Source organism: Cnephaeus nilssonii (assembly GCF_951640355.1).
Source record: "Cnephaeus nilssonii genome assembly, chromosome: 19".
NCBI classification, from domain to species: domain Eukaryota; kingdom Metazoa; phylum Chordata; class Mammalia; order Chiroptera; family Vespertilionidae; genus Cnephaeus; species Cnephaeus nilssonii.
Window position 1 is genome coordinate 20,883,581 of NC_137090.1, and position 19,302 is coordinate 20,902,882.

At 49.1% G+C, this 19,302-nt stretch overlaps 1 protein-coding gene across 2 annotated transcripts in view; it reads left to right on the top strand.

The window, feature by feature from the left end:
• YPEL2 (yippee like 2) overlaps positions 1–19,302 on the top strand; it is an 85,794-nt gene that overhangs the window by 26,457 nt on the left and 40,035 nt on the right. The window contains exon 1 of one of the 2 annotated variants that reach the window (XM_079797853.1): positions 798–1,020. The exons of the other annotated variant lie outside the window; for it this stretch is intronic. The gene's annotated coding sequence lies outside the window, so the exon portion shown is untranslated. Of the gene's footprint in view, positions 1–797; positions 1,021–19,302 lie in introns of those variants that run through there. 2 annotated transcript variants of the gene reach the window in all.

Here is a 19,302-nt window from a genome sequence, read left to right on the forward strand (position 1 = left end):
AGCATTCTTTTTCAAACTGACCTGTTTTCCTGCTGGGAGACTGCCCCACTCCACCCACCTGGTGCCTCCCTGAATTTCCTGACTGCCCTGGGCTTATTTTTTAACCTTCTGTTCCTTGAAAAGCACCACCCCACTGACCCAGAATGTGGGCTCCTCCCCTCTGGTCACTGACCCACCTACTCTCCCGGGGTTACCATCTCCGTCTCCCTCTAAAAGTCTTGGAAAATCAGCAGCTGTAGGCGGCTGAGTGCCAACCAATTTCCCTAAAGGCTCTTTCCTACTTTGAGCTCACCGAAATGGCTTGCTTCTGAGCGGGGCCTGGTTGGGCCGGGCTGGCACTATCTTATTCAACAGCCCCAGGATCTGAGGGCCTCCTCAGTTACCTTAGGCTCTGGGTTAGCGATGGCTAAGGTGTAAGGAGAGTTACCATCTTTGGACCTCTAAGCAGAAGCACTCTAAAACCTCCCTTCTCCCTGCCCCAGGTTCTGGGAATCCCAGTTTTGACCTGGGGACAAATCCCAAACCCAAATAAAAGATCTCCTCCCAGGCGCTGAGAGCCCTCCCCTTCTCATCACCCTTTCTCTCCATTCCTCCGGCTAGTCGCCCGGGTTAGCCGAGTACAGCGGCCTGAGCCTCGCGGGGCCAGACCCGTCAATCGCAACACTCCCCGCACCCAAGCCCCGCCAGGGCAGAGGGGTGGGGGGTGGGAGGTAGGGGAAGCGGGGGGCGGAGTTCCGTCCTTTCCTGATTGGCTCGGGGTGGGTGGCTGCGGCCGTGCCGAGCCAACCCGCGGCGTGTTGCTATGTGCTGAGCTGAGGGGATAGGCGCGGGGGCGCGTCCGTCATAGGGCAGCCCCCAGCCCCGACCCGGAGGGATGCAGAGTGGCGGCGGCGGCAGTGGCGGAGACTGTGGCTTTAAGAGAGCGCCCGGAGCCCGGGATCCGGCCGGGCGGTCCTTTGCTGCGGCGCATCCCCGTGGAGCCAAGCCTGGCGCGGGCCGGACGGTGCAGCTTGCAGCCGGGTAAGCAAATCGGGAGCGCGGCGCAGGCCGAGCGCGCGTGGGCATGGGGCGCGCTGACAGCGTGAGCGCCGGGCACCCAGCACTGGGCACCGATCCCGCGGCCCCTCTGGCCCCATCTCGCGGAGCGCGGCGCTCTCTGCCCAGCACGGCCGAGTCAGAATCGGGCGTGGGGTCTCCGAGGGGGCCACGGGCGCAGGGGGCGGGGAGCTGGCTGCCGGGGCCACGTGACCGGTTTGTTTACAAACACTGGCGGGCCCGCGGTGGCCCGCGAAGGGAGCCGAGGTGGCGCGGGGTCCTCGGGTCCGGGTCCAGAAGGTATTCGGCGAGCTGGGCATGTCTGGGGTGGCGACTGGGCCGAGGGGACCTGGAGACCCGATCGCTGCTGCTTTCTTAGCATAAGTTCCGTGGGTTCGGACTCCGTGGGGGCCAGGGCGGGGGCTTTGGACATTTCTGTCCCGGGTGAAGCTGACTGCCTGCTGGAGACTATGGGTCTTGGAGCGCCGTCCTCGGGGACCCCGCCTTTGGGAGAATGGCCGCTTCAAAACTCCCGGGAGGGAGCGCTCGGCCGGCCCCGAGCCGAGGTGACCGCAGCCGAGTTCCTGCCTGGCCGCTTCCCGGCGCCTCCCCAGTGCCCTTGCCAAGGGGGTGGGCGCGAGTTCGCTCCTGCCCGACGGAATGTAGGGGCCTCTTCAGCGATTACCTCCCAGGAACTCCCTGCTTTAAGTTCACCCTCCGTGGCCGCTGACCTCTTCTGGGTGTCTTGACCCAAGTGGTGGCTTTTCACCGGTTGGGGGCTGGGGGAACCACCTGTTCTTTTGGACCCAGCCCAGGAGCCTGCCACCTCCGACTTCACTCTCAGTTTACAATTGTTTCTAAAGGCAAGTGAGTGAGTGTCCTGTTTTTCTCGGCTCTGCACGGGCTGCGGTGAATGGCACGTGGAACTGCTTCAGGGCTTTGCTGGAGGGGGAGGGGGAGGGGGCAGGGGCGGGGGCGGGGGCTGCTTTCTGGCCTGCTGTTCGATTTGCTCTTCTGGAGCCTTACGGCTCTTTGAAGTAAGCCCTTGCTTCCTGAGTGTGAAAGCTAACAAGACAGCTAGCTACTCGTCCTTGTTCCTTACCTTGCCTCCCTTTTTCTTCTCTTCAGATCCAGCAAGATATGCACGATGGGGCTCCCTGTCCTGGAGCAGTGGGCAAAAAGAGGAACTGCTACCCTGTACCCCACTTGCTCACAGGGCATCAGTGCTGCAAGGAACCTGGGGTGGGGGTGGGGGGTTGAGAAGTTAAGCGACTTGCCCAAGATAAACATGTCGCTGGCTTGGGTGGGACTTGACCTCACATGCTTGATGTAAGTGCTCTTGATTTTGAGAACTTGACCTTGTGATCAGTAGGATTGGATTCAACCTTCCCTGGCTTTCCTGTGACCTAATCACTGCCACAGGACTTGCAGATGTGGGCTGAACCTGAATGTGACTTCTGTCCATTGCTTCCCTCATTGCCTTAGCTGCATGCACTTCATACCGAGGCTGCGTCTTGCCCTGGTGAGGAATATGTTAATTCTTCTGGACGGTGATATGAGTGGCTACAAGTTTTGTTCTTATCAAGGACAGCTCCAGCCTGAGGAGAGTTGCGCAAACTTCCCTTTGACACTGTCCCTTGTCCCCAGCTCCGTGATAAGGGTGTCGGGTTGGAGTGGAAAAGGGGCCTTGGGCACATCCCCCTCCTCGGTTCGGTTTGGCCTTGTCAGTTTAAGATTTGATAACAGCATTTCTGGGATCTGCCTTGATAACTTGTACTTGAACAGAAGTCAGGCTTGGAGTTAGCGGTGGAAAATAGAAAATTAAACACCATACACAAGAAAACTCTTTTCCTTCTAGGAGAGGGGTTTTCAAACTTTGGGATCCACAGTAAGGAATACATTTTACATCACTACATCCCAGAGCTGTGATACGTTCCAGGAAACAATTGCCCTTACTACTTGCAATATGCTCTATTTATAATTAAACACATACACACACACAAAACTGCTGGCCATGACCCATTAATTTGATTTCTTGACCAAATAGCTCTAGGCCCACAGTATAAGAAACATTGCTCTAGGGCAGAGGTCCTTAAACTTGATGTGCATAAAGATGACCTTGGCCATGTTTAAAAATGCAGTGTGTCAGTCCACTCTGGTGATGTTTATTTTCAGCGGGGCACATTTTTAATAAGTGGGCCATGAGATTGTGATGCAGGTGGTTGATAAGAAACTCTGACCTAGTGGGATTGGGGGCAGTGAACAATGAAAGGCATTAACTTGGGTATGAAGTGTGCAAACGCCTGAGTCAGAAATGTGACCCACACTATGCAAACCTTAGTCTCTCGTCTGCCTGTCTCAGTAGCCTGTAGTGTTGTTTGCTTTCAGCTGCCATGAAACTTGGCCATAAGAGAAGAGATAGACACCCCTTCCCTTGTATCCCCACCCCACCCCACTCCATTTGAGGGCTGCTGTTCTCTGTTCTGTGCCACTGGATGTTTTTAGATGCCTGGGGTTGGGGTCATGAGTAGTGCGCAGGACTTAGCTATGCTATTTACAGATTGTGCTTAAATCATCACTGTTTTAATGATTTTAATGGTTTTAAGTTAGCAACACAGTCATTGTGCCTTGGATGTTAACACATGGCCAGCAGAAGAGGATGATTTTGTTTAATATCTGGGTATTCCAGGCTCTGTCGTCTGGGGGAAGTGCAGGCTGAGGGTTTTGTTTTGTTTGGAGGTGGGGGTGGGGGTAGTGTCACAGGCTTGTCTGTCCACAGTTGTTCATAAGAGGCACAGTTCCCCACCTCCTTGTCTTCCTTGGTCCTGGTTCTTTCCTGTGGTGACAGCTCGGGCTCCTGTCTGCATGTGGACTTGTTAGTCATCCAGTTTCTAATGCTGTTACCTCTATCTCTGCCTTCGAGCACAAACAAACATACACAGATCTGATGCATTCACATATTGGGTGTTTTCCTCTTAGTTACTGTATCCAAACATGTTGGTAAAAGAAATTTCCTTGAATTAAAGCTGCCGTTCAGCTTCAAAAAGAACTGTGGTCCTTCCTGCCAAAGGTATGCCTTATATGGGATTACTAACTGTAGGATTGTTGACATTAGTGATGCTCGGTTTTGGTCAAGCAGGCCACACTGAAACTGTTTTGAGCCAATGGAAAAAAGAAAGCAACAAAAGGGTGGCAATGGATAGGATAGCCTAGGCGAGGAAAAGCAGAGGGCAGAGATGTTCAGGTGCCGTTCAAATGGAGGATCAGGACCAGTTTCCTTTCTATATTATCTTGTCACTTCCTAGGATCTATGGACCAAAGCACTGGATGCTCTGAAAATGGCATTCTTAGCCTGAAGTGAGTATTAAGCTCTGGAAAAAGAAGAATATTTTTTTTGAACTTGCGCCTTCAGTGATGGAAAGCCAGGGCCTGCAGGCTAAAGGTATTTTGTTAGAGTTGATAGTTTTCAGTGATATTATCCTTAACAAAATAAAAGGTGATGGTACTTGACTTTCATCCTAAAGAACCAAACCTACCTGAATTTCACTTGGGAGGTGGGGGAGGTAAAAGTAAATTGGATTATGCTCCTCCCCTGTTGACAACTTTTCAATCATAATCCAACTTCTTTCTCTGAGGCCCTCCTCTCTCCCCTAACCTCTCCTGCCTCATCTCCTACCAGCCCTCACCTGGTCCACTCTGCTTCACTGGGATCCAGCTGCAGGTGGTTTGTTTTTGTCACCGGGCCTTTCCTCCTGGCAGTTCCTCCTTCCAGAATGCCTTTCATCCAAATTTCTGCTTGATTGGCTCCTCTCCCTTGGGTCTCAGAGAGCCCTGCCCTGACCAGTTATCTAGAACAGCTCCTCTCCTCCCTGCCCTTCAGCCTTTCTTAAGCCCCTTAACTTAATTTTTTTTTCCAAAGACCTTTAACACCATCTGGAAATACCTTGTCTACTTGAGGGCTACATTGGAAGCTCCAGAGCTTCTCTGCCCTGCTCACTGCTGACAGTGCCTGGTATGGAGTAGCACTGGCTAAACTATCTATGTTGTTGGAGTGAATGAATGAATGACGTAAGAGCCAAGGCTGAGTCTCCAAGAGTAGGAAATTGTACTTTATTTTCAAGAGATGAAGAGATAAAACAACACAAGCATTTTGACCAGTAATCACATTTCATTAATACTAGGAGGCATTATAAGTAGGGGTTAAGAAGCCTGGGCTTTGGAACCAGAAAAATCTGAATAATTATCACTGTGATCTTGGGCAATTTGATAAAATACTCTAAATCTCTGTCCCTTATTTGTAAAATGGGACTAGTAATAGTTACTATCACATAGGATTGGGGGGAGGATTAAATGAGAGAATGCATGGAAACCAGATGCAGAGCCTGGCGCCTGAGCACTTGGTCTTAGCTATTCGAGAACACACTGATGTTAATAGGTAGATTCTCCCTCTCTGACTGGCTGGAATTCCCAAAACATTGATTTGAGAATGGGCAGTAAGAGGTAAAAACTACTAAATTATCAACATAAGAACGGGTCAACCTAAGAGGTTATTTGAGCCAATCTGAGGAAGATTGCATGAAGGTGGGAGAAAGCAAGGCTGGGATTGGATTACAAGGCAGTTAAGATTATGTGCCCTCTTGAGGGTGGTTATTTCAAAGGTATGTTGACCTAGATGCTCAACAATGGGGACAGGGTTTGTTTAAGGCAAACGTAAACCTTTTACCAAAAAAGTTATCCGTCTGAGGTGTGACTGCCCACCATGACCTGTTAGGAATTTAAGATGAGATCACCCTGTGAGGTTACTTTTCGGAGAACCCCTTTTTCATCCACGAAAGTCTTAAATTCGTGTAAGTAAATGAAGACAAAGTGTCACTTGGATCTTTCAGAACTGGAATGGAATTTAGAAATGCATAACTGTAAATAAATACCCATATGGAAGAAGTAACTTTTATAGGAGTTTTTGGAAGGAAATGTTGTCTACTTGTTCTCCTTTTATCTTTGGGTTAAGATGGGGCAACTCAAAGCTGTTTACTGGGGCCATTGATTCCCTCCCCCCGACCCCCTTGTTTTCGCTGCCTTGAGGTGTCCTGCTCTTTGTTTTTTGGAGGGACACTGTCTGAAGTAGCTGTGTATACCATGATACTACATTTTTTATAAGGGTTTATATTGTTGATAACTTAAGCTGCAACTTTAAAAAGTTAATTGGAGAAATTTCTTTCAGAATCAAGTTCTCCGAAAAGCTTTGTCTCTTCCGAGGAACTGTTATGATTTTTCTTTGGACAGTTGGAAATTTATAGCTGATCATGTTTCTCTTTTTGCTTTGGCTGCCAGGAAGCACAAAGCCAACTTTGTGGCTTGAATTTAGTAACTATGGGGCCCTGCATCCTAACTTTTTCTGATGTGAAACTTGTAATTTTTATTTTCTTTAACTTCAAGTTAATGACTTATAACTTTTTATTAATTAGGTATGGACTGGATTGGGCATTAACACCTATTTTATGTATTATGTTGTAGAGATATAAACGCTGAGGCTCAAACAGGGAAAAGGGCTTACTTAAGACACAGAGCTAATTAGGGCAAAGCACAGACTATAAACCATACCTTTTGTTTATTAGGCCCAGGGCTCTTCCTACTCCTGTACATTCTGGAAAAACACCAGCTCCTGACTAAAACCCTAATAGCCCAGAATGTCTCAACACTAGGCAAAGCCTGCCTCCTCTCTGATAGGGCAAAGGAGCATTCTGCCATTGAGGTGCTACTGTGCCACCCACATTCCTTTTTCCTGGTTGAGTCAACAACGTTGTGTGCTCTCCTGTCTCCTGAGCTACAGGGCCACCAGCCCTCCCCTGAGGTCTTGAGAATGTGGTGTGTCCAGATCTGAAACTAGATTGCCAGCTCAGAGTGAAGACACCCTCTGGTGTCTGGAGCTCTATTTGTTGATCTCCAGGAAGGAAAGCTTGATGTTCAGGTGGCCAATGGGTGCCCCCGAGCCCCAGACAGGGTCTTCTGGGTGCCAGCAGTGGCTGAGTTTGGTTGGACTGAAGAATGTGCTTTAATTTGATCTGATATTAAATTTAGTTACAGGAAATACTAATTTTGTTTTGTTTTCCCATGGTGTTCTGGTTGGGAGTACCTGGGGCAAGAGGGCGCCGACTTGGAACACATCCTGCCTGATTTCTATTTTGAGTGAGAGAAGAGAACCTCTGGCCTGGGGCTGAAACTCAACCTTGGGTTTTGTTTTATTTTGCCGGATGATAATCATTGAACAGATATAAGACCTAGGGGAGATAAGGATGAGTTAAACATGGCCTCTGCACCTAAGAGCAATTAAGGCATATGTATTAGTAACTAGAGTACAAAACAAGGTAGACTTTAAAGTCATCACAGAGATACAGAGAAAAGGGTAGGCTTATTGAAGACGAGGCGGTGAAGAATAAAGAGGACTTAAACATGTAGAAACACTCCAGGGGGAACAGTGAGGGTGCAAAGCCACAGAGGTGTGATCATAAGAGACAGCCAATGGGGAGTGTTCAGTAGGCACAGGAGATGTGGAAAGGAGACTGCTGGGATATTGCCACAGTTTAGAATAACTCCGTGGAAGTGACCCGTGATTTCCATTCACAGTGGCACTCTTGGGCGTGCAGCCTGTGAACAATGGCTGGTTGACACAGATAATAAATAGGCTTCCTCAAAAGTGAGACTATCCTTAGGGCTCTTCCATCCTGGCTGCCATTGAGAATTCCCAGCCCAACCGAAGGTGGATACAGTCAGAATGTTCAGGATGAGGAATCTAACAAAAGCAGGCATTTAACAATCAAAAGAAAGAGCTCCCAGGTTTCTCCAATGCAGCCATCCCACACACGTCTGAGGTCTGGAAATCACTAAGGCAGTTGCTCTTCCTGGCAGAAACCAGCCACCTAATTAATATCTTTGACCTTTGGCCTCCTTTCCCACTTCCCTTTCTTTTCTTTTGTTTGTATGACTCCTGTGCATGTCATCCATTCTTTTACCACTTCAGTCCCTGTCTGTTGAAAGGATCCCTCCCTAAATTGACCCACTACCAAATGGACCATAAGGTAGCAATGAATTCTCTTTCAGTATTTACTGCTTTAATGGTATAAACACGTACTGTGTAAACACAAATAGGGCTTTTGGTAAGTTTTGCTTACGTGATTCTGAACGTGTTTCCTTCAGGGTTTGAGGAAAGAAGTGTCCCACACAAGACTGCAGCCTCCAAGCCAAACAGCCCATGAGCAGGAAAATACTGAAAACTAGCTTTTCTTGTGCCTAATCTCTTGATTCACCTTCTGGTTCAGGTTATTCCCTACCCTCATTTGTTTTCTCGGGTTTCTGTAATTAAAAGTTGTAGCATTGCGCCAACCCTGAGAGTCTGAAAATGTTTTAAAGAGAACTTAACATCTTTGTCTTGCATTGTAATTACTTGATTTCGACTCTCCCTCTGGGAGATATTCTGCTTAGTGCTCTAGAGGGCTTAAGAACCTAGGAGGCACACACTCAGACCTGGCTCTGGCTTGTTTCAACTGAAGAATCCATGAGGGGTGGGAGGGTGAGGGCCCAGCATTCAGATGTTGGTTCTGGTACTTTCAAACAGGTCATCTTAATAATGCCCGCCTCCCTGGGTTGTTGTGAGGATTAACTGAGAAAATGCGTACCTAGGGCCCCCTCCGGGGCCCACAATAGGAAATGAAGAAATTGTGGAGTCCTGGAGGCTAACTGACTTGTTGCTGCAGAGCCTCAGGTGGCTCCTCCCTGCCTCCTCCCCACACTCCCACCTTTTCCACCAAGGCTTTTTTCAGCTCTTACTGCCAGCCAGACTTTGGGCTGGGTCTGAGGGATGATTAACCGGTCCTGGCCTCTGGCCAGCAATGGCTCACAATCTAATAGGAAGGCTGACCCATCAACAACCAGCTTTGTGGAGGTTTCTCAGATGCTATGAAAAGGCTGTGTTGGCACCGTGCACGTCCCCCCTTGGTGTGCCAGGCATGAAAGAGAAAAGAGGCTGTAATTTTTACTAAAGCCTATCTGCCGTTCCCGTAACAGGAGAAGTCCACACGTTTGTTCTACATCAGTCCCCCTCTCTCTTCCTCCTGACTCCGTTTCCTTTCCTTCAAGACATGGCAACACTAGGTGACAGTTTAATAATTCTTAGAACGAAATATGTCCCTCTTTGTCCTGGTGAAGGCTGGGACCTGAGACCTACAGGCATTTCTTTTGAAAGTGCCTCTGGCCCTTTCTTTCTCTTGAGTTTTAAGTTTAACTTCCAAATTCCAGTTGTGGAGAGGCAGGGAAGGGAGCCCAGCCACAGATGTCAGAGTCTAGAGTTTGGGATTTATTTGAATTGGGAGATTCAAGTGGGGGAGCCAAAGGCATGCTGACAGCTGAACAATGAAATTGTATTGACAGATCGGGGATGGATGGTTTGTAACTAATTGGGGCTCCAGCTGTGCCCTGGGGGAGCAGCAGTTAAAGAGGAAAATCGGGGCCACACGGTACCCATAGTCCAAAGGACATTTGTTTATTTAGTAAATAATAGTTGATATTTGAGTGTGTGAGACACAGATGGCAATCACATAATGACTTTAATAAAAATACTACAACTGTGAAAAGTGCTGTGCATGTGGAATAGGGGACCTGACTTAACGGGGCTTGGAGGATGCTCTGCAGAGGGCTCCCTGGGCAAGGAACTTCTGAAGATTGGCCACATCTCTGGCCCTGTTTTCAACAATGTTTTCTTGATGCATCTTCTAAATGGTTGTCTTAGATCAGGGGTGGGAAACCTTTTGCCTGCCAAGGGCCATTGGGATATTTATAATATCATTCTCAGGTCACAAAATTATCAACTTAAAAATTAGCCTGCTATATTTGGTCAGACATTTAATTAACTCACCCCTGATGCCTTGGCAGGGCCAGGCCAAAGGATTTTATCAGCCTTATATGGCCCTCGGGCTGGACGTTTCCCACCCCTGTTTTTTTTTTAAATTTTATTATTATTTTTAAAATATATTTTTTATTTCAGAGAGGAAGGGAGAGAATGAGAGAAACATCCATGATGAGAGAGGATCATCAATCAGCTGCCTCCTGTTTCTGCACACCCTGCAACCCGGGCACGTGCCCTGACCCAGAATCGAACTGTGGCCTCCTGGTTCATAGGTCAATGTTCAACCACTGAGCCACGCTGGTCCGGCATTCCCCACCCCCGTCTTATAGATTATAATTCAAGGTGAGCTGTGTCTGGTCCCTCTCTGGGTGCCAGACCGTGGAGAAAATGTATTTGTTTTGTTTTCACCAGGATTGTCATCTCTGAGCATGGCCAAGTACAAAACAAAGGACTAACGCTGAGGGCGGCCGTCTCCGGGGCTTGGAAGAAAAGGGCAGGTCTGGCCCTCTTTTGCATGTGGAATAGCGAGGCAAGCTTCGTGGACCCCTTCTCGGCCTGAACCAAGCCTGACACTTCATTTTTCCCTAACTCAGTCATTTAACGCAGTGGCTCAGACCGCCCTAGGGGTTTTATGGGGACCCCCCCAGGAGAAAGAAGGTTCCTGTGTTGACAGTCTAAGGGTTTGTCTAGGGGTCCAGAAGCCGCCCCAGGTGATGCAAAGAAATGGTGTGAAGGGCCAGGGGAGGCGAAACGGGAAGTGTTTCTGCCATCAGACAACAGCCAGCGAAACCACCAGTGGTCCACATGGTGGGGCGGATGGGAGACACGGCTCCACGGCTCCACAGCACGGAGTCTTAGACTCCTGCCAGCCCAAGTGAGTTGAAGTCACAAGAGTTTGCTGCCTTTTGAACTTTGTGGCATATAAACGGTGTGTGAATCCCAGTCATGTCCAGCATTAGATTGATTTTTTTAATTGATTTGAGAGAAAGAGAGAGGTGGGGGGGAGAGAGGGAGGGAGAGAGAAACATTGATATGTTGATTCACTTATTTATGCATCCATTGGTTGCCTCCTGCATGTGCCCTGACCAGGGATCGAACACACAGCCTTCGGAAGACACTCTAACCTTCTGAGCTACCCGGCTAGGGCCAGAATTAGATATTTTAAATGTCCTGCATAGGGGCAAAGTAAGTAAGGAGATTTAAAAAATATCAGTGTTATAGGGCAGCGTGGTTTCACGGGGGTCATTCATTTACTCAGTTAACACTTACCAAGAATCTCCAATGTGCTGGACACTAGGTAGGAGTCCTGGGCAAACCATGGCTCTGGGTAGGGGCTGGGTAAAGACTGGACTTAAGACTTCAGTAAGTTCCCAGTCTGGTGGGGAGACAGACACAGGAACAGTGTGATAAAGGGCCCGGGGGGTGGGGGGGTAAGGGTGCATGCTGGAAGAAGGCGGCCACCAGCTGTGCTTAGTGTCTCATTTGAGCTAATATTAAGGGACGAGAGGCATCGACCAGCAGAGAAGCTAGGTTAAGGTATTGCAGGAGGCTGAAACAACTTTAGAAAAGGCAGTGAGGGAGCTTGGTTTGCTGGGGAAACAGGTTCGGAGTGAGGTGGGAAGGTGATGAGACGATAAGCCACCAGGTTCTTGGTGCCACCTGAGGTGTCGGGCTTAGTCCTGCAGGCTGCTGGGAAACTTGAGAGAGATGTGATCAGATTGTGTTGTATAAATAGAATTCTAGAATGGGCTGGCGAGGTAAGCGCTGAGTCAGGGAGCCCAGTCAGGAAGCTCTCCCAGTGGTTCAGGATGGGAGAGGACAGGGCTCGCTCAGTGGGTGCTGCGACTGGGAGGGTGTCTTTCAGAGGCAGCGCCAGCCGTCTAGGGGACAGATGAAGTTTGACGGAGAAGGAAGAGAAGAAAATCAAGGGTGTTTTCTGTTTGGGCAACTGGGCTTCCAGGAGGAAGGAATAGAATTTGGGATGAAGGTGATAGGAGCCAAAGGGAAGGAGAAAGATGGTTGTATTTTGAAGTGCCATCCGAGGCACCAGATAGAGGCATCCTTTTGAAAGGGACCCAGGTTTCAGGAGTGGGAGGCAGAGGTTCGGAAGACTTGAGGGTGTGGATGAGAACACAGTCAGGCACACCGGGGGGGGGTGGGGGGGGGGCGGGGAGCACCTCCAAGGAGGAGGAGGATGGAAGAGGAGCAGCCAAGGAGACGTGAGAGGGGCACCATGAGGCCCACCAGGGAGAGTTGTAGGGACAAGCAGCCCATGAGAGCGCTGAATGCAGCAGCAGGGCCAAATAGTGTTATAGCATTCAAACGTCTTAGTGTTTGGGCTTGGCACGTTGGAGCTGCCCATATTTTTGTTACTCAAAAGCCTGGTTGTGATAAATGATATTCGTGGAGCATTGCCAGAAGGCGCTGCAGCTCTTCCATCCCTCTGAGAGTCTGCATCGCTGGGTCCAGCCAGACCATCAGAAAGCCATGCTCTCAGGCTGCCCTGACGTGACCCTATTAGAATCTGTTTCACTTCATTGGATCCCTTTGGTGTTTGTTCTGATGTCTGTTTTCTTGGAGGGACAGTCTTGCAAGAGGGTTACATGGTAGGAACTTGTGGGGTGCGCTGGGGTGCTTGTCCACTGGGTTACTCATTGTCTCCTACTCATAGAATGTCTCTGAGAAAAATCTGTATCCTGAACAACCAAGATTCTTTTATAGGAAATGTAAAGTGTATAACTGCTATTTTCTTTTCTGCCTTGGTTACTGGGGAGCTCAAAGCCAAATTTGCAATTGAAATTCAGTAAATACTTAGCAATTTAATAGCATGCATTTCTATACCCTAACTCTCCTTTTTTCTTTTATTCCTCCTACCCTAATTTCTTAACCTATTTTAATAGTATTGTCTTGTTTATATTTTTGTAAGCCCCTTTAAATCCTTTTTGGAACTAGGAGTTGTGTAAGAAAGAGAAGGAAGCCATCAATGATTACCTGTGTGTCCTTGGCAACCTATCTTCAGACAAGCCAGGCTCTTTACATTATTATTTTTTTTTAAATATATATTTTATTGATTTTTTTACAGAGAGGAAGGGAGAGGGATAGAGAGTTAGAAACATTGATGAGAGAGAAACATCGATTCAGCTGCCTCCTGCACATTCCCCACTGGGGATGTGCCCGAAACCAAGGTACATGCCCTTGACCGGAACCGAACCTGGGACCCTTCAGTCCGCAGGCCGGTGCTCTATCCACTGAGCCAAACCGGTTAGGGCTATTATTATCTTTAGTTAGGAAAGTTTATTTAGACAGTCACAGAGATAGAATAAGTGAGCTGTAGAAAAATGGGCTCAGGAGCCAAGTTACAGGCAAAAGAAGAGTCCTTGGAGCTTGGGAGAGAGAGAAGGGTTAAAGGTAACCCCCTAGGGGGGAGGGGAGGGGGACACGAAAGGCGCAGACGTGCTCCCAGGAGTGAGAGCACCACATTATTTTTTTATTGAAATTGTAGAAACAACCCAGAGAGATACCTGATCTCTTCATAGCCAGCTAATAACAACAGCTATTTTTATCTAGTAAATTACATGCAAGTTTCAGGATTTTCTAGGGGCACTGCCTTTCCTCTATGCAGATGTTCAAACAGATGCAAGCCTCCCGTGGGGCCTCCCAGGCAAAATGCTGACCTAAGGGCCATGTGGTAAGCGCATTGCTGTGTTAACAGATGTTGCAAAGGCACATCCAGCAGCCATCTCTGAGCAGACTCCGCGGCTGGCATGTTCTGCGGCCTCGTTGAAGTCAGGGTCTTAGTAGGACGAAGGTTGGTAGTGGGTGGATGCTCTGCTCTGGGGCAGGACTCAGCTGGCAGAGACGTCATTACAACATGGAATCAGGACTTTGAAAGCTGAAGGAATCCTTGAGATCATGGAGGATTATCATCTGACAGATAATCCCCATGAAACCAAGACGAAGCCTGGTATCCAGGATAGAGATGAATGGTTGGTTTTGTTTGTGAAAGAGAGTGGTTTCTTGAATATCCAGGCTGGTTTTTATTATCCACTGGGTGGATTTGAAGTGCCACCTGGGTCCAGTGCCATAAAGTGGGAAACCGTGAAACACAATGACATGATTTTCCTGTGCAACTTGCATGTCAGCTTCATGGCAGTTTTAAATGACCACAGCCTTTTCTCAACAGTGTGAAGATTGTATTTTTTTTAAAAAAAAAAGATTGCTTAAAATTTATTTTTAGGGGGGGAGAGGGAGAGGGAGAGATAGAAAGAGAAACAACCATGTGAGAGCAAGACATTGATTGGCTGCCTCCTGCACACCCCATTGGGGATTGAACCCACAACCCCGGGCATGTGCCCTGACCGGGAATCAAACCAGCAACCTTTTGGTGCAGGGGACAATGCCTAACCAACTGAGCCACACCAGCCAGGGCTCATGGCAGTTTTAATAGGGGCATTTCAGCAAAGTTCTCACTAGTGGTTCCATCCTGGGATTAGTAGAGACCGTGCCGATCGCAGAGGTACCTTGTCCTCTGCACTAAGCGATGGAGTGGTCTGTTGTTTGGAATGACATAGCAATAATACCAGATCCCCAGCTAAGCCACAAAAACTCACTTAAACCACAGTGTACCTTTAAGTGGATTAAGCTAGGTCCTAACCCTCTAACCACCATGAGTCAACTCGGAGACAGGAACGCTGCTCCGAAGGGTCCTGTGAATCAGCAGTTCCTGTGCTTTTTCATGCTTGCTGGCCAGGATGGTGACAGCTAATCAAGGTAATTGAGTACTAACCATCCAAGTGTGCTGAATGCTTCACTTGCATGATCTCATTTGATTCTTTTGTCTCCTCCGTGAGGTAGGCACTGTTGTTCCTCCCTTTTAGGCAACTTGCCTAATGGTGGTGCAGCTAGTGAGAGGAACCAAGACTGAATCCCAGTCAGTCCCTCTGCCTTAGATCCTGCACTCACCACTGGACTACACTGCCACCACTCCTCTTGCTTGGCATCCCAAGGAGACTGGGTCTCTCTGCTCCCTGGCCTGGGTTCAGGATTCTGGTGACATTAGGAATGGGGAAGGAGGTCAGTTCTCCTGGGATAAAGGCCATCCATAGCCTTTCTATTTCTCTTATCTGTATTGTCTCCCAGTTCCAGAAATGGCTGGTCTGTTCCCTTCCCCTACTGTCACCTGTTTATTGACTCCAATCAGGGCTTCCTCACCTGTGGTGGAACAGAACAGGGCTACTGGTCCTGCTCCCACGCTCCTGTCCTCAAAGCTAGCAGAAAGCCTTCCTCAGGCTTTCTAAGAGTCCCCACTATAGATACGGTAAATGCAAAGAATGGACATAGATGCCAATGACAGGTCTTTATGGGTTTTATGGAGCCTGGAGACCCAGAGTAAGTAACTTTGCCACCTGTCTCATTACTTGGGAGAAGGGGGGGACCTCAGTCATGTCTGCTCCCCTACATGGGTGGGTAGACTGGTCCAGTCAGCAGCCCAATGAGAAGCAGAGGGACTTCAGGTCAATGACGGCCTCTCCCGTGTGCTCTGTACCGCTGAGTTCAAAGGGTACAAAAATGACTGGAACATGGTCTCTGCTCTCGGAGCTTACCTCTAGTAGAGGAAACAGGCGGAAAAGGATAATTTCACTTTCAGTGGGGTGTTGAGTAGAGGTGAGCACAGAGGAGGGGCCAGTAAGCCCAACGCTGAGGTGACTTTTGAGCTCAGTCTTCATGGACAAGTAAGGGCCTGGTGAACAGTGGTGAGGACGGTGTGTCGGGCTGAGGGAATGGCCTCAGTGGAACTTTCCAGAGTGCGATGCAAGTGTGGTGTATTGGGAGGGACTACAGAGTGTTTGGTTGCCAAATCCGAACACTTAGAAGAGTTCCTGAGACATGGTTGACCCTTAAATGTCAGTCCAATTAGTGGAGTATAGAGTATGAGGTGGTGATGAGTCTGAAGCCATTTATGGGTGTGTGTATAAGGAAACAGTGGTGGATGGTGGTCAGCGGTCGTACACACTTAGAATTTATTGTATACTAACTACATGCCAGGCACCTGTGCTGAGTACTTGAATGGATTAACTTAGTTAATTCTCACAAGAGTCCTATGAGGTAGATACTCTTATTCTTTGATAAGGAAAGTGAGGTCCACAGAGATTATGTAACTTGTCCGGGATCACACGGCTAGTCAGTGACAGAACTGGGATTTGAAATATCTGAGTCTGGGTCCAGAACCTGCCTTAACTCCTGCCCCGTAGTGCCTGTCTGAAGGCTGTGAAAGTGGAGACATGGTCAAGTCTGCTTTTAAAATAGACCGTGCTGGCTGACATGCAGAGAGTGGATATAAAGGGCAAAGGAGGCTCATGGCCTGCCGGGCTGTGTGCCCACATTGTGTATATGCACTTACATCATCTCATTTAATCCTCCTAGCCCTCTGTAGGTTGGTATTATTAGAGTCTGGGGAAGCCGAAGGTCAGAGTAGTTGAATAACTTGCCCCAGATCACTCAGCTAGAAAGGAGTAGAACGGGTTTGTGATTCCAGAGCCCACGTCTTCTGCAGGCAGTCTTCGCCTCCCCTCTACCAGAACATCCCACAGAAACAACACAGCACCCCACAGAAACGACAACACACCGAGGCCCCGGCCTGTGGTTGGAGGTGTCACTTCCCCTGTGAGTTCCACCTTCTCAGTTTCTGTGGTGCTGTGTGTGTGTGTGTGTGTGTGTCAGTAGAGCTTTGCTCCCATGACCTTCGAGTTCCTTCATGGCTTACCTGAAGACTTCATCCCTCTCACCCTCCATCCTGGGGACACACACAAGGCTCTGTGTTGAGTCCCAGCTGCAGTCGTGGCCCCTTGGGGAGCAGGCCTGTCCGTCAGGTGGACCAGCCCATTTACCTGAACTCCCCATCCTATGCATGTGGCTCTTAGAGTGGTGCATCGAAGGTCTTTGTTTTTAATCATAATAATAGTCCACATAATTTCTTTCTGTGCTGCTCAGCGGGAGCCAGCTGGGGGTGGTAGCAAATCTTCCTTTAATTTCAACTGTGATGGATTATCACTTCCCTTAAAACGGTGTTTAATTTGTACCTGTGCCCGGAGGTTTTTAAACTATTGAGCTCATTTGATTATTATTGGAAATCAGTATGTTGGCGTTAGGAAGCCCCATGGAGCCTGTAGCCCCATACCCTCAATTTCTTCTTCCTTAAAAAACAACAACACGCCCCTTAACTATGTTGTATTCCTTCCTACAAACCAACTCAAAGACGCTTTAAAAACCTTCCCACAAGCGGGAAGAGGGTAGTTATTTTCCCGTCCCTGACCGGCATCTGTTTTCTTTCCTCTTGTTTGGCCTCCTCTTCTTTCTCAGGCACAAGGACCTTTCTTGATGCAGCTTCACCTTGCTTTTCACGCGTCCCCCCTCATCCCTTCCAGTTTGCCCTGCACCAGTTGGACAGGATTCATGTTACAGCGCCATACGTTTCCTTTCCTTTCTTCTGGAGGCAGGAGTCGGCTCCCAGGTGCTGTGCCTTCCTGTGAGGAGCGAGAAGGCAGTGACTGGAGCGGCGCAGACCAGCACCTGCTGCCCGGGCTACCCAGGGCCTCTCCTAGCAGCAGGCAGCCCAGGATATTGCCTACATGGCTGGCTTTTCTCTCGTCTTCTCACGTTCTGAGCTGTGGTGTGCAGCGAGTGCGTGTGCGTGGGCATGTGTTGGTATGGGACATACGTTTAATACAGGCCGTGTAAATGCCTGTTGCTCAGAAGGTAGCTTTGACTACGTTTTGCGATTCAGATTTAAAGCAGAGCAAAACCAGAACCCCCTGCCTACAAACTTTTTTTTTTTTTTTGGTTTCCTGCAGAAGAGAAGTGAGAAGAAATAATTCTACTCTGGGGAAACGCACCATTTAGAAGCCAGCTGCGCGTATAAGAAAACAGACCCCGTGGCTGCTCCGCAAACCCAGACGGGCAGCCTGGGCTCTTCGTTTCCTTTCCGCCCCTCGGTGTTTGTCTAAGACCGAGGAGGCCCTCCCCACTGGGCAGCGAAGGCACGGCCTCCGGGAGCCGCCGGCCCTGAGCAAGCCTCCTGCTCGCGTCCCCTCCTGTCTCCTGTTCCTTCCCCTGAGAATACTCGGACTCTTCCTTTCCTGGGAATCCTGTTCTTTCTGAGGGTGGGACAGGAGTATGGGGAAGTGCAGGGGCATTTCAGGAACCCAAGTGCCCTGTGATACTTGAACACCGAGCAGCCTTGTCTCCCATGGGCTTTGGTTTTACCCGCTCCCAGGGCGTGCCCTGGGGGAGGTGAATGGGACCTGGAGCCCAGGGCCATGCAAATTCCTGTCGCTTCTCCCGCTGTGGCCAGGCCCAACACTGAGTAAGTCAGTTCTCACCTCCATGTTCTTCAAGTTACTTCTATAATGTTCAGTTTCACCAGGTTTCACAGCTTCCAAAAGAGACTGTGCAGGGAAGACTGGGCCCCTTTGGACATCTCATGGATGTGGACCCTGCTTGGTTCAGGGGTGCTCAGGGACAGCAGGAGAGGGTAGTGCCCACTGTTGTCCTTCAGCCCAGTGCCGGCGGGTGGGATTGACCACTCAGGAAGATAGAGTTCCAGGGATGCAGTGGCCTTCAGTGGCTGCTGGGAGGTGGGGGGTGGGGAGAGGACCTTAGGGGGGAGGGCAGCCTCCCTTGGGAAGATTTGATTCCAGTGAGGTTTAGAGGAAAAAGAACTGTGATTTGCAGACATTCTCTAGATATCCAGATGGATTCCAGACATAATCCAGCCAGGAAGATTGGTTTTGTTGATCTTCCTCCCCGTCTCTCTAAATAATTTTATCTTCAAAGCATGACACAGGTGGTAATTAACACTCTGGCTCTCCTTGGAGGGAGGCAAGTGGGAACACCACCCCCGGTAGTGAAGCCCAGGGACTAGGCGGGTCCAGAAGCCTCAGGCAGGTGAGGCTGAGCAGGCAGAGCGAGGCTGAGACCTTGGGGCCCTCTGACCTTGACTTGGACACACCCTGGGAGCCATCCCACAGTCTCAGCGTCCTTGGTTCCCAATAGAACAAAGGAGCTGAGGTTCTGATAGGAGAGCGCTTTGGCACCGTGGGATGAGTAATGGGAAGCATGAGGGTTGAGGAGGAATTCTGGTAGCATTCGCTATCATTGTGAATTTTCGGTGCAGGAGTTTATTTCATTGGTTTCATTTATTCACTTCTCAGGGTTTTTTTGTTTGTTTGTTTGCTTGTTTTTAATACACTAAGCATTACTTCTGGGCAAGATAGGGCAAAGGGAATTACTTCTCCCAGAAAAGCTGGCCCGCCATGAGGGACCTGGCTGGTTGGGAACTTGATCCTGTGTATCCCATGCTTAGTCCATTA